This window comes from Alosa pseudoharengus, unplaced genomic scaffold (genome assembly GCF_046254945.1).
Source record: "Alosa pseudoharengus isolate Yale_2024_CS ecotype anadromous, Long Island Sound unplaced genomic scaffold, YU_APseudo_1.1 YU_APseudo_1.1_scf_11, whole genome shotgun sequence".
Lineage (NCBI taxonomy): Eukaryota > Metazoa > Chordata > Actinopteri > Clupeiformes > Clupeidae > Alosa > Alosa pseudoharengus.
In genome coordinates, this window is record NW_027468576.1 from 891175 (window position 1) to 905856 (window position 14682).

The 14682-nt window shown below is 50.7% G+C and overlaps 1 protein-coding gene across 2 annotated transcripts in view; it reads left to right on the plus strand.

The window, feature by feature from the left end:
• The window catches only part of LOC143116560 (spermatogenesis-associated protein 20-like), a 163442-nt gene that overhangs the window by 66102 nt on the left and 82658 nt on the right, over positions 1-14682 (plus strand). The gene's annotated exons all lie outside the window — the stretch shown is intronic.

Genomic DNA, 14682 nt, shown 5'->3' on the forward strand with positions numbered 1-14682 from the left:
TTCAGGCTGGATTCGAACCTGCGATGACATTCTTAAAGTGCTATGTAGCACAGCGCTGCCTTTCCCATGTGTGCTACGGAGACACCATTAATGCAGTGCTCATTATACATAATTAGAGTCTCGTGACTGCCGGCTACTGCGTGCGTGCGTGCATAGGTCAAAGTCCGCTGATCGCGGCATTCCCCTATTTTGTAAAATTATGTTTTACTCCTCTGGGTGTTGCAATGGATATCAATGATTCATATGATTGCCCTCAGTAAAAAAACACAAGAAACAGGACGCAAACAGTTACAAACACTCAGGTTCTCTACTTCATAAGATGTCGCGGGCGATCGGGAAGACGCTGAGCAGAGGGCACCGTCGCGTAAAACAACGCGAGACAGCGGAAACGGCCAGACGGTGTTTCAGGCCGGATTCGAACCTGCGATGACATTCTTAAAATGCTATGTAGCACAGCGCTGCCTTTCCCATGTGTGCTACGGAGACGCTGATTAATGCAGTGCTCATTATACATGATTAGAGTCTCGTGACTGCCGGCTACTGCGTGCGTGCGCGTAGGTCAAAGTCCGCCGATCGCAGCATTCCCCTATTTTGTAAAATTATTTTTTACTCCTCTGGGTGTTGCAATGGATATCAATGATTCATATGATTGCCCTCAGTAAAAAAGCACAAGAAACAGGACGCAAACAGTTACAAACTCTGCTTCATAAGATGTCGCGGAGGATCGGGAAGACGCTGAGCAGAGGGCACCTTCGCGTAAAACAACGTGAGACCGAGGAAACGGCCAGACGGTGTTTCAGGCCGGATTCGAACCTGCGATGACATTCTTAAAGTGCTATGTAGCACAGCGCTGCCTTTCCCATGTGTGCTACGGAGACGCTGATTAATGCAGTGCTCATTATACATGATTAGAGTCTCGTGACTGCCGGCTACTGCGTGCGTGCGTGCGTAGGTCAAAGTCCGCCGATCGGGGCATTCCCCTATTTTGTAAAATTATTTTTTACTCTCCTGGGTGTTGCAATGGATATCAATGATTCATATGATTGCCCACAGTAAAAAAATACAAGAAACAGGACGCAATCAGTTACAAACACTCAGGTTCTCTGCTTCATAAGATGTCGCGGGCGATCGGGAAGACGCTGAGCAGAGGGCACCGTCGCGTAAAACAACGTGAGTCCGCGGAAACTGCCGGACGGTGCTTCAGGCCGGATTCGAACCGGCGATGCCATTCTTAAAGTGCTATGTAGCACAGCGCTGCCTTTCCCATGTGTGCTACGGAGACGCTGATTAATGCAGTGCGAATTATACATGATTAGAGTCTCGTGACTGCCGGCTACTGTGTGCGTGCGTGCGTGTGTAGGTCAAAGTCCGCCGATCGCAGCATTCCCCTATTTTGTAAAATTATTTTTTACTCCTCTGGGTGTTGCAATGGATATCAATGATTCATATGATTGCCCTCAGTAAAAAAGCACAAGAAACAGGACGCAAACAGTTACAAACACTCAGGTTCTCTGCTTCATAAGATGTCACCGGCGATCGGGAAGACGCTGAGCAGAGGGCACCGTCGCGTAAAACAACATGAGTCCTCGGAAACTGCCGGACGGTGCTTCAGGCCGGATTCGAACCGGCGATGCCATTCTTAAAGTGCTATGTAGCACAGCGCTGCCTTTCCCATGTGTGCTACGGAGACGCTGATTAATGCAGTGCGAATTATACATGACTAGAGTCTCGTGACTGCCGGCTACTGCGTGCGTGCGTGCATAGGTCAAAGTCCGCTGATCGCGGCATTCCCCTATTTTGTAAAATTATGTTTTACTCCTCTGGGTGTTGCAATGGATATCAATGATTCATATGATTGCCCTCAGTAAAAAAACACAAGAAACAGGACGCAAACAGTTACAAACACTCAGGTTCTCTACTTCATAAGATGTCGCGGGCGATCGGGAAGACGCTGAGCAGAGGGCACCGTCGCGTAAAACAACGCGAGACAGCGGAAACGGCCAGACGGTGTTTCAGGCCGGATTCGAACCTGCGATGACATTCTTAAAATGCTATGTAGCACAGCGCTGCCTTTCCCATGTGTGCTACGGAGACGCTGATTAATGCAGTGCTCATTATACATGATTAGAGTCTCGTGACTGCCGGCTACTGCGTGCGTGCGCGTAGGTCAAAGTCCGCCGATCGCAGCATTCCCCTATTTTGTAAAATTATTTTTTACTCCTCTGGGTGTTGCAATGGATATCAATGATTCATATGATTGCCCTCAGTAAAAAAGCACAAGAAACAGGACGCAAACAGTTACAAACTCTGCTTCATAAGATGTCGCGGAGGATCGGGAAGACGCTGAGCAGAGGGCACCTTCGCGTAAAACAACGTGAGACCGAGGAAACGGCCAGACGGTGTTTCAGGCCGGATTCGAACCTGCGATGACATTCTTAAAGTGCTATGTAGCACAGCGCTGCCTTTCCCATGTGTGCTACGGAGACGCTGATTAATGCAGTGCTCATTATACATGATTAGAGTCTCGTGACTGCCGGCTACTGCGTGCGTGCGTGCGTGTGTAGGTCAAAGTCCGCCGATCGCAGCATTCCCCTATTTTGTAAAATTATTTTTTACTCCTCTGGGTGTTGCAATGGATATCAATGATTCATATGATTGCCCTCAGTAAAAAAGCACAAGAAACAGGACGCAAACAGTTACAAACACTCAGGTTCTCTGCTTCATAAGATGTCACCGGCGATCGGGAAGACGCTGAGCAGAGGGCACCGTCGCGTAAAACAACATGAGTCCTCGGAAACTGCCGGACGGTGCTTCAGGCCGGATTCGAACCGGCGATGCCATTCTTAAAGTGCTATGTAGCACAGCGCTGCCTTTCCCATGTGTGCTACGGAGACGCTGATTAATGCAGTGCGAATTATACATGACTAGAGTCTCGTGACTGCCGGCTACTGCGTGCGTGCGTGCATAGGTCAAAGTCCGCTGATCGCGGCATTCCCCTATTTTGTAAAATTATGTTTTACTCCTCTGGGTGTTGCAATGGATATCAATGATTCATATGATTGCCCTCAGTAAAAAAACACAAGAAACAGGACGCAAACAGTTACAAACACTCAGGTTCTCTACTTCATAAGATGTCGCGGGCGATCGGGAAGACGCTGAGCAGAGGGCACCGTCGCGTAAAACAACGCGAGACAGCGGAAACGGCCAGACGGTGTTTCAGGCCGGATTCGAACCTGCGATGACATTCTTAAAATGCTATGTAGCACAGCGCTGCCTTTCCCATGTGTGCTACGGAGACGCTGATTAATGCAGTGCTCATTATACATGATTAGAGTCTCGTGACTGCCGGCTACTGCGTGCGTGCGCGTAGGTCAAAGTCCGCCGATCGCAGCATTCCCCTATTTTGTAAAATTATTTTTTACTCCTCTGGGTGTTGCAATGGATATCAATGATTCATATGATTGCCCTCAGTAAAAAAGCACAAGAAACAGGACGCAAACAGTTACAAACTCTGCTTCATAAGATGTCGCGGAGGATCGGGAAGACGCTGAGCAGAGGGCACCTTCGCGTAAAACAACGTGAGACCGAGGAAACGGCCAGACGGTGTTTCAGGCCGGATTCGAACCTGCGATGACATTCTTAAAGTGCTATGTAGCACAGCGCTGCCTTTCCCATGTGTGCTACGGAGACGCTGATTAATGCAGTGCTCATTATACATGATTAGAGTCTCGTGACTGCCGGCTACTGCGTGCGTGCGTGCGTAGGTCAAAGTCCGCCGATCGGGGCATTCCCCTATTTTGTAAAATTATTTTTTACTCTCCTGGGTGTTGCAATGGATATCAATGATTCATATGATTGCCCACAGTAAAAAAATACAAGAAACAGGACGCAATCAGTTACAAACACTCAGGTTCTCTGCTTCATAAGATGTCGCGGGCGATCGGGAAGACGCTGAGCAGAGGGCACCGTCGCGTAAAACAACGTGAGTCCGCGGAAACTGCCGGACGGTGCTTCAGGCCGGATTCGAACCGGCGATGCCATTCTTAAAGTGCTATGTAGCACAGCGCTGCCTTTCCCATGTGTGCTACGGAGACGCTGATAAATGCAGTGCGAATTATACATGATTAGAGTCTCGTGACTGCCGGCTACTGTGTGCGTGCGTGCGTGTGTAGGTCAAAGTCCGCCGATCGCAGCATTCCCCTATTTTGTAAAATTATTTTTTACTCCTCTGGGTGTTGCAATGGATATCAATGATTCATATGATTGCCCTCAGTAAAAAAGCACAAGAAACAGGACGCAAACAGTTACAAACTCTGCTTCATAAGATGTCGCGGGCGATCGGGAAGACGCTGAGCAGAGGGCACCGTCGCGTAAAACATCGTGAGACCGCGGAAACAGCCGGACTGTGCTTCAGGCTGGATTCGAACCTGCGATGACATTCTTAAAGTGCTATGTAGCACAGCGCTGCCTTTCCCATGTGTGCTACGGAGACACCATTAATGCAGTGCTCATTATACATGATTAGAGTCTCGTGACTGCCGGCTACTGCGTGCGTGCGTGCGTGTGTAGGTCAAAGTCCGCCGATCGCAGCATTCCCCTATTTTGTAAAATTATTTTTTACTCTCCTGGGTGTTGCAATGGATATCAATGATTCATATGATTGCCCTCAGTAAAAAAACACAAGAAACAGGAATGCAATCAGTTACAAACACTCAGGTTCTCTGCTTCATAAGATGTCGCCGGCGATCGGGAAGACGCTGAGCAGAGGGCACCGTCGCGTAAAACAACGTGAGTCCGCGGAAACTGCCGGACGGTGCTTCAGGCCGGATTCGAACCGGCGATGCCATTCTTAAAGTGCTATGTAGCACAGCGCTGCCTTTCCCATGTGTGCTACGGAGACACCGATTAATGCACTGCTCATTATACATGATTAGAGTCTCGTGACTGCCGGCTACTGCGTGCGTGCGTGCGTGTGTAGGTCAAAGTCCGCCGATCGCAGCATTCCCCTATTTTGTAAAATTATTTTTTACTCTCCTGGGTGTTGCAATGGATATCAATGATTCATATGATTGCCCTCAGTAAAAAAACACAAGAAACAGGAATGCAATCAGTTACAAACACTCAGGTTCTCTGCTTCATAAGATGTCGCCGGCGATCGGGAAGACTCTGAGCAGAGGGCACCGTCGCGTAAAACAACGTGAGTCCGCGGAAACTGCCGGACGGTGCTTCAGGCCGGATTCGAACCGGCGATGCCATTCTTAAAGTGCTATGCAGCACAGCGCTGCCTTTCCCATGTGTGCTACGGAGACGCTGATTAATGCAGTGCGAATTATACATGACTAGAGTCTCGTGACTGCCGGCTACTGCGTGCGTGCGTGCATAGGTCAAAGTCCGCTGATCGCGGCATTCCCCTATTTTGTAAAATTATGTTTTACTCCTCTGGGTGTTGCAATGGATATCAATGATTCATATGATTGCCCTCAGTAAAAAAACACAAGAAACAGGACGCAAACAGTTACAAACACTCAGGTTCTCTGCTTCATAAGATGTCGCCGGCGATCGGGAAGACACTGAGCAGAGGGCACCGTCGCGTAAAACAACATGAGTCCGCGGAAACTGCCGGACGGTGCTTCAGGCCGGATTCGAACCGGCGATGCCATTCTTAAAGTGCTATGTAGCACAGCGCTGCCTTTCCCATGTGTGCTACGGAGACGCTGATTAATGCAGTGCTCATTATACATGATTAGAGTCTCGTGACTGCCGGCTACTGCGTGCGTGCGTGCGTAGGTCAAAGTCCGCTGATCGCGGCATTCCCCTATTTTGTAAAATTATTTTTTACTCCTCTGGGTGTTGCAATGGATATCAATGATTCATATGATTGCCCTCAGTAAAAAAACACAAGAAACAGGACGCAAACAGTTACAAACACTCAGGTTCTCTACTTCATAAGATGTCGCGGGCGATCGGGAAGACGCTGAGCAGAGGGCACCGTCGCGTAAAACAACGTGAGTCCGCGGAAACTGCCGGACGGTGCTTCAGGCCGGATTCGAACCTGCGATGACATTCTTAAAGTGCTATGTAGCACAGCGCTGCCTTTCCCATGTGTGCTACGGAGACACCGATTAATGCAGTGCTCATTATACATGATTAGAGTCTCGTGACTGCCGGCTACTGCTTGCGTGCGTGCGTGTATAGGTCAAAGTCCGCCGATCGCAGCATTCCCCTATTTTGTAAAATTATTTTTTACTCTCCTGGGTGTTGCAATGGATATCAATGATTCATATGATTGCCCTCAGTAAAAAAACACAAGAAACAGGAATGCAATCAGTTACAAACACTCAGGTTCTCTGCTTCATAAGATGTCGCCGGAGATCGGGAAGACGCTGAGCAGAGGGCACGTCGCGTAAAACAACGCGAGACCGCGGAAATGGCCGGACGGTGCTTCAGGCCTTATTCGAACCTGCAATGCCATTCTTAAAGTGCTATGTAGCACAGCGCTGCCTTTCCCATATGTGCTACGGAGATGCTGATTAGTGCAGTGCTCATTATACATGATTAGAGTCTCGTGACTGCCGGCTACTGCGTGGGTGCGTGCGTAGGTCAAAGTCCGCCGATCGCAGCATTCCCCTATTTTGTAAAATTATTTTTTACTCCTCTGGGTGTTGCAATGGATATCAATGATTCATATGATTGCCCTCAGTAAAAAAGCACAAGAAACAGGACGCAAACAGTTACAAACTCTGCTTCATAAGATGTCGCGGAGGATCGGGAAGACGCTGAGCAGAGGGCACCTTCGCGTAAAACAACGTGAGACCGAGGAAACGGCCAGACGGTGTTTCAGGCCGGATTCGAACCTGCGATGACATTCTTAAAGTGCTATGTAGCACAGCGCTGCCTTTCCCATGTGTGCTACGGAGACGCTGATTAATGCAGTGCTCATTATACATGATTAGAGTCTCGTGACTGCCGGCTACTGCGTGCGTGCGTGCGTAGGTCAAAGTCCGCCGATCGGGGCATTCCCCTATTTTGTAAAATTATTTTTTACTCTCCTGGGTGTTGCAATGGATATCAATGATTCATATGATTGCCCACAGTAAAAAAATACAAGAAACAGGACGCAATCAGTTACAAACACTCAGGTTCTCTGCTTCATAAGATGTCGCGGGCGATCGGGAAGACGCTGAGCAGAGGGCACCGTCGCGTAAAACAACGTGAGTCCGCGGAAACTGCCGGACGGTGCTTCAGGCCGGATTCGAACCGGCGATGCCATTCTTAAAGTGCTATGTAGCACAGCGCTGCCTTTCCCATGTGTGTGTGGCAGAGCTGAGGGGTTATTGATTCTAGACGACTACGCCATCTAGGGGATTGCGCCCCAAGAAGTTTAGTTTTAAAGGGTGGTTACTCTCAACCAATGACACAGGTTCGCATGTACATCAAGAGACTGGAGACGTGATTTACAGAAAAATACAAAGTCTTTTTATTAAGAGTTTGACAAAGTACTAACAGAGTGATCACTCCTTAAAACACAAGCGGATATGAGCAGTTATAAGATGTTATAAGATGTGTGGACCATGGGGGCGCAGGGCCCGGAGAGACTACTCAACTGGATAGTGTGGGGAGAAACAGGGCTGTAGCTTACCACGGCAGGGGTAGACTGAAGAGGAGGGGGACGGGTCCAAAACCACACCACACGTGAACACAGCAAGATCAAAATACAAAAGAAAAAAAGCAAAACCCTGGATGTGCACAAAATAGAAGACCAGTGAGGAAAGGGCTCCACCACCGACCCACTGCTCGAGGTCAAACAGCTCCTGTCTTCCACACACACCAAGGGAGAGAGAAAGAGAAGGGCAACAATGTTTAGTGAGGGCAGGAAGGTCACAAAATGGCTAGTTGGACATAGCATACAACAATGTGTAGGACACTTAGCTTTTATGCACACAGAGCCCTGGGCCTTCCACTTAGTACTAGGCGGGAGGTCCCTGCATACTGCCCCAATGGTCCACTGCAAGACACAATCACAAGATTCCAAGGCCCACGCACACACACACATGCACATGCACCCTAAACCGCAGACGAACACACACAAGCATGCACCTCAACCGCAGACGAACACACACAAGCATGCACCTCAACCGCAGACGCACACACACACTCACACACTCACAAGCACATGCACCCCAACCACAGCCACAAACACACGCGCACACACACACAAGCACATACAGTCAACTCTCCTATTTAGGAGAGTGAAATGAAAAAAAGAAAATAAACAAACAAAAACAACACACAGCGTGAAGACAATGGACACAAAAGTAAGGCTAAACCATATAGCAACAGGCGGTGGTGATAGAGGCGAGTACAGTCTAGCCCAGTATCATTTGGACACGTTAGAACATGCAGTCATAACACATAGAATACACAGTATACTGTACAGCAAGCGGCTTCCCAGGTGGCACGGCCAGGGGGGAAGCTACCTGACTGGACAGCAAAGGTTAGCCTACGGTAGAATTTATGTGGAAACAAAGCAGCAGTGGCGAGGCTTATGTGCAGCCACAATCTGGAGCACCGCACAGGCTTCAGTTAAACTTCACCGTCTGAAATCACAGAGGAGAATTAATACAAGCCAAATACCTCTAAATGCAGAAACTGAAATTAAGAGTAGGCTACATACCTGGAAGCACAGCTAATCCAAGAACATGACAGGAAGGGCTACCGAACAGTGCTAAAACCAGACAACAGGCAAACAAGGCAGATTAAACCCCCCGGAGATAATCAACGGGGTATAAAAAGCGTCCGACATAAATTAGGAAGATCGGTATACCTTAATGGCACGATTCCAGTGAATAAACGCTCAAGGCTGGACGTGCAAACAGTCCACTGCCAAGCGAGGATGCGCTCTAAAGCAAGGAAGCATAAACTAATGATGCGGTCGCACAAAAGCATAAACAGGTGTCACGACCGCATCAAACCGCGTGTGACTTTAAGAGAAAGCTTACCTTGTAGTAGAACGATGCAAGAGACCCAAGCAGTAAACCTAGCTCCAGTAAGGCCAAACCAAACTGCCCGCAAGCCACCCAAACACGGAAGCTAGCTCCTCCAGCGACAATGGGAGAACGGAAGACGCATGGTCAGCTGATATCTAGCCGTATAAATATACTTAATGTAGGGGCCGCCCCCTTCATTAACGTACCCACCTCCAATCTGGCAGCTGCCAGAGGGAAACAGGGAAAGCACAAGCTACCCTGCTACAATCCACCCCCCCTTTTTGTGTCGTCGGCCCGACGATAGTAAATTCAACACAAAGGGTTGAGGCGGAACACGGCAATTACAGAATCCCTTGTGTTGACTGTGGCAGCCGGTGTGGATTGGAGTGTTGCCCCGCATTACCTCTAGGAGTACGGCGTGGCGCTGACTCACAGCCTTCGTCAGAGTTAGTGACTACTGTCAGGGCAGGGTTACCTTGCCCTTGTTCTCCGTCGCTACTAGAAATCACTCCCCTGGAGGTTTGATCCGGTAGGTCAGAGGCCATTTGCCACCCTGAGGCAGACGGTTGCTGCTCCTCAGAGACAGCCACCATCGCTGCACCGGGGATTGTTTCAGGTGGATCAGGGTTCGCTTCCAACTGAGATGTGGATGCTCGTGACTGTTCTGGGACCAGCACAAACAAATCACCCTCGCAAACCTCATGGGGAGGTGAGGAGGGTGTAGCTATCAATGATGTCCTGGTACATGGGCTTAGTTCAGGGTGGCCCCTTTCCACCCTTGCCTTCAAGAGAGTGCGGTGAACTTGCCTCTGCTGCGATGGGTCCTCTACTGGGGCTATAGTGTACACTGCACCCCCTGCTGCCGGTGCCCTAACCACCTGGTACACTACTGGGCTCCACAGGTCCTGGATTTTATGTCTCCCTCTCACACTCACATTGCGGAGATACACCTGTTGACCCTGCACCAGTGGTGTGCCATGGACATATTGGTCATGGTGGGCCTTCCGGCGATCAGCAGCTATCCGCAATCGCTCCTGGGCTCCCTCAAAGCCTACCTGGAGACGGGACTGGTGTTCAAGGATCCAATCATGCACTCTTCCAACTCCTGGTTCCTGCACCCGACCCAGTAGGAAGTCGATCGGGAGGCGCGGCTCTTGCCCAAACATAAGGAAGTGAGGACTCTCCCCTGTGGCTTGATGGGGGGTGGTGTTATAACAGAATAACAGCTGAGGAAGACAGGACACCCAATCCCGTTTCTTAGTCACAGGCAGAGTGCGCAGGAGGCCATGCAAAGTGCGGTTGAACCGCTCGCACTGGCCATTACCCTCTGGGTGATAAGGGGTGGTGCGGGACTTCCGGACCCCATAGAGGTCACAGAGCTGATGAAGGAGTAAAGACTCAAAACTCCGACCCTGGTCCGAATGGATCCGGGCCGGCACCCCAAACCTATAAAACCATTCTAACACTAGAACTTGGGCTACAGTGTTAGCCCGCTGATCCCTTGTGGGGATGGCCACAGTGTACTTAGTAAACACGTCGGTCATTACCAGCACATGCTCCACCCCTGAAGCAGAGGGTTCCAGTGTTGTGAAATCAATAGCTAAGACTTCATTCGGGTGAGCTGCCAGCAAATGGCCCATGAAAGTGCGGGCAGGCCGTTGCGTGTCCTTGGCCAGTTGGCACCGGTCACACTCCTGACACCAACGCACCACGTCTGTAGTCATACCTGGCCAATAGCAGCGTGAGCGGAGCAGCTCAGATGTTCTCTCAACGCCTTGGTGACCATGATCTTGGTGTAACTGGGTGAGCACCTCTTGCTTCAAGGCACTGGGCAGAACCAGCTGCAATACCTCCTCACCGCCATCTGGGCGGAAAATACGACGGTAGAGCACACCCCCTTGCTCCACCAGGCGGTCCCATTGTTGTAGCAGGGTCAGGACTGACTTGGAGAGTGTGCGACGCTGGTCAGCACTGGGGCGTTTTTTCTGCCTCCAGAAGCCCAAGACCTTCCCCAAAACTGGGTCTGCCTGTTGCAGGGAGGACAAGTCAGCTAGGGTGTGCCCCGGGAAGGCAACGACCAGATTTTGACTGACAGCCACTGACGGCCCTTGTTCAATAGCCTGCAACAAGGAGGCTGGAAGAGAAAGTCCTGGGGCCAGAGAGTCAGGATCTACATCTGGCTGGTACTGTCGTGACAGTGCATCAGCATTGGTGTTACTCTTTCCTGAGCGATACCGAAGCTGAAAATCAAACAGGGCCAGTTGGGCTGCCCAACGCTGTTCAGTGGCTCCGAGCTTCGCGGAGGTCAGGTGGCTAAGGGGGTTGTTGTCTGTAAAAACAAGGCACTTATTCCCCAGCAAGTATTCTCGAAACTTCTCAGTCATGGCCCACTTGAGCGCCAAAAATTCCAACTTCATGGAACTATAGTTGATGGTGTTGCGCTCAGTGGGCCGTAGACCACGACTTGCATATGCTATTGGTCGCACCCTGCCCCCTTGCTCCTGGGAAAGAACAGCTCCCAGCCCCCCGTAGCTGGCGTCCACCTCTAAGATGAACGGAAGGGAGAAGTCAGCATAGGCCAAGACAGGGGTGGTGGTTAACTTACCCTTCAGGGCCTCGAAGCTGGCCTGACAGTCATTGGACCAAGCCTGTGCAAAGCCCGCCTTGGGTGGCCGGGACTTACTGCCCCCGTAAGCTGCTACCAGCTTATGTAGGGGACCCGCTAACTTAGCGAAACCCTCCACAAAGCGGCGGTAATAACTGGCGAAGCCCAAGAATGATCTCAACTCTGAGACATTACTTGGGCGTCGCCACTGTGCCACTGCCTCAACCTTGCTGGGGTCAGTCGCAACCCCCTGGTCTGAAATGACATGCCCCAAGTAACTGACCTCCCGCTGAAAGAACGCACATTTGCGCAACTTGGCCTTCAACCCCTCTTGGTTTAGCCGGCCCAGAACAAGCTCCAACCGCTCTAAATGTTGAGATACAGTAGACGAAAAAATTACGATGTCGTCTAAATACAGCAGCAAAGAGTGGCACTGTTGATCACCGAAGAGGCGTTCCATAAGCCGCTGGAACGTGGAGGGAGCGTTACATAACCCAAAAGGCATTCGATTCCACTCGAAGAGGCCAAATGGGGTGCAGAAAGCGGTCTTAGCTTTATCTCCCTCCGTGACCGGGACCTGGTTATATCCACTGGCCAAATCCATTGTGGAAAACCACTTGGCCCCAGCCAAAGCGTCCAGCGACTCTTCGATGCGGGGCAATGGGAACGCATCCTTCCTAGTCTTGGCATTCAGCTGACGGTAGTCTACACATAAGCGCAGGCTACCGTCTTTTTTCTTAACCAAGACTATAGGGGAGGCAAATGGACTACAGCTCTCTCTGATGACCTGTGCATCCAGGAGCTGGTGAATGTGGGCTTTTACCACCTCGTACTCGGATGGGGGTATTCGCCGGTATCGCTGACGGATAGGCACCTCATCAACCAGCGGAATATCATGCGACAGCAATTTTGTGCAACCCAGGTCACCATCATGAGCAGAAAACACTGTCTGGTACCGTTTGAGCAAAGCTTTGACCTGGCCCCGCTCTGATGTAGACAGAGCTGGCAGTTCCAAGGCCTCAATCTGTTCCTGTATGCTAGGTGCAGGTTCCAGAACTATCTGGGAACTGACTGTGGCCGTAACAGACGGAACTTCAGTTACTCCAGCCGGCAAGCTGACTACGTGTGCATGCTGTAAAGTGCCTAGCAAGGTGCGTGGGAAGAGAAGGACATCTGCGGTACTCACATTAACCACTGGGATAGAGGCGGTACCACCAACTACCCTAACTAGTGCAGGCGACGCCAATAATCCAGCTGGTAGACCAGACTCTGGAGGCTCAAACAGCACCATGCCATGGGCATATATGCTCGAACAGGTAGACGGAATAAGCTTCATAGTTCCCCCGGGGACTCTAAATGCTCGCCCACCACGAACTTTGACAGGACTCAGCTGGCCAGATGGCAACTCAACCTCTACTCGATGACATTGTTGCAAGGCCTCAACCACGAGGGTGGGAGCCTGCAACACCGAGGTAGCTTTAAACAAGGCGGGGCCATGCTGACCGAACAACTCACGATAACACCTACCAAGCACATTCATTCCAAGCACCCCAGGTACCCTGGAGCCCATGGGGCCAGGAGGATCTTTCACAATCAAGATACCACAACCTGGGATAGTCTTACCACACAGTTCTACCTCCAACTCTAGGTAGCCGACATAAGGGATAGACAGTCCGTTGGCTGCACGGAGCTGCAGCCATTGGCAGGACCGCATCTGGTCCTGACCCTGTGGCTCAAAGTGTCTTAAAAAGAATGTCTCTGTAACTGTCGATACCATAGAACCTGTATCTATCAAGCAAGGAACCAATACACCTCCAATGCACACATCTAAATGAGGGCAAGTAGACATTAGGCTAGATAATGTACCCAAACTACCACTCACTCTCTCGGAGTCAACAATGTCCCCACCTAAGCTGTGACTCTGCAGCCCAGGGGGAACTAGTTTCCCGACTGTGAGGGAGGCTGAGGCCTACCACTAGTTGAGGGGACTGCTGAGGAGGGGGAATATGAGCGGTGAAGGGCCCTTTCCCCATCACACTCACGGGCAAAATGCCCTGGGCGGTGGCATCTCCGGCAGATGATAGGCTGGTCACGCAGGGGACGACGAGGCTGCTGGACGTCGCGCAACTGTGCAATGCTCTGAGTCATCTGGTCTAACTGCCGTTGTTGCTGCTTTAAGATCTGTTTTAACTCGTCTAGCTCTGACTGCTGGGGCCCGCTACCAGCTGGAGCTTGTGTGGTTCCTTGAACTGCATACTGAATACCGTAGGTGGAAGGAAGAGAATGGCTACGGCTCCTAGCGCCTCCTGGTAAACCCTCCCGTTCCCACCTAATAGCCTCAGCCCTGAGTTCTATCAGTGTCAGTAGTGGCTGGCGGCGTATCAACTGCTTCAACTCTCTCCGCAGAGCTCCGTCCAAAACGTGCTCTGCAAATTGGTCGCGCAATAAGACATCAGCATTGAGTACTGCATGGGGAGCCTGCCTCTTAACTTTATCCATTAAACTCAGCAGTGCCAGAGAAAACTCCTGCAAGGTTTCTCCCTCCTGCTGTTTACGGGAGAAGAATGCCTCCTGAAGGGATATATATGACTGAGAACACCCATACAACTCTGTTAGGATGCTAATAATCTTATCAGGATCTCTACGGTCTTCAAAAGGGCGATATTTTATCTCCTCCCTCGCTTCTCCCACAAGGTGGTCGAACAAGAAGTCAGCCTGATCAACGGTGGAGAGGCGCCGGACGCGCATACAGGCTTGTGCTTCCTCTACCCACTCTGTTACGCTAATGCCTGACTTAGCACTGAAACTTGGACATTTGCGGTCACGGGGGACAAAGACCAACCTCTCAGAGCCAAGGGCCTGACCACCATCATTCACTCGGGATCCTGTCGCATTAGGACCCTCAGCTGGAGTGGCTGCTAGAGGGTCTGCCGGAGGCGGGGGGTCACTAGAGCGGCCTGAGTCAGGCTGGGGAGTTGCTGTTCGTTCAAGCCTCAGCCGCTCATTCTCAGCTTTAAGCTGTGCCACCAGGTCCCTGAGTTCCTGTAAGTCTTCCTCCATGACCAAAAAGTAAGGGATTTAACTTACGCT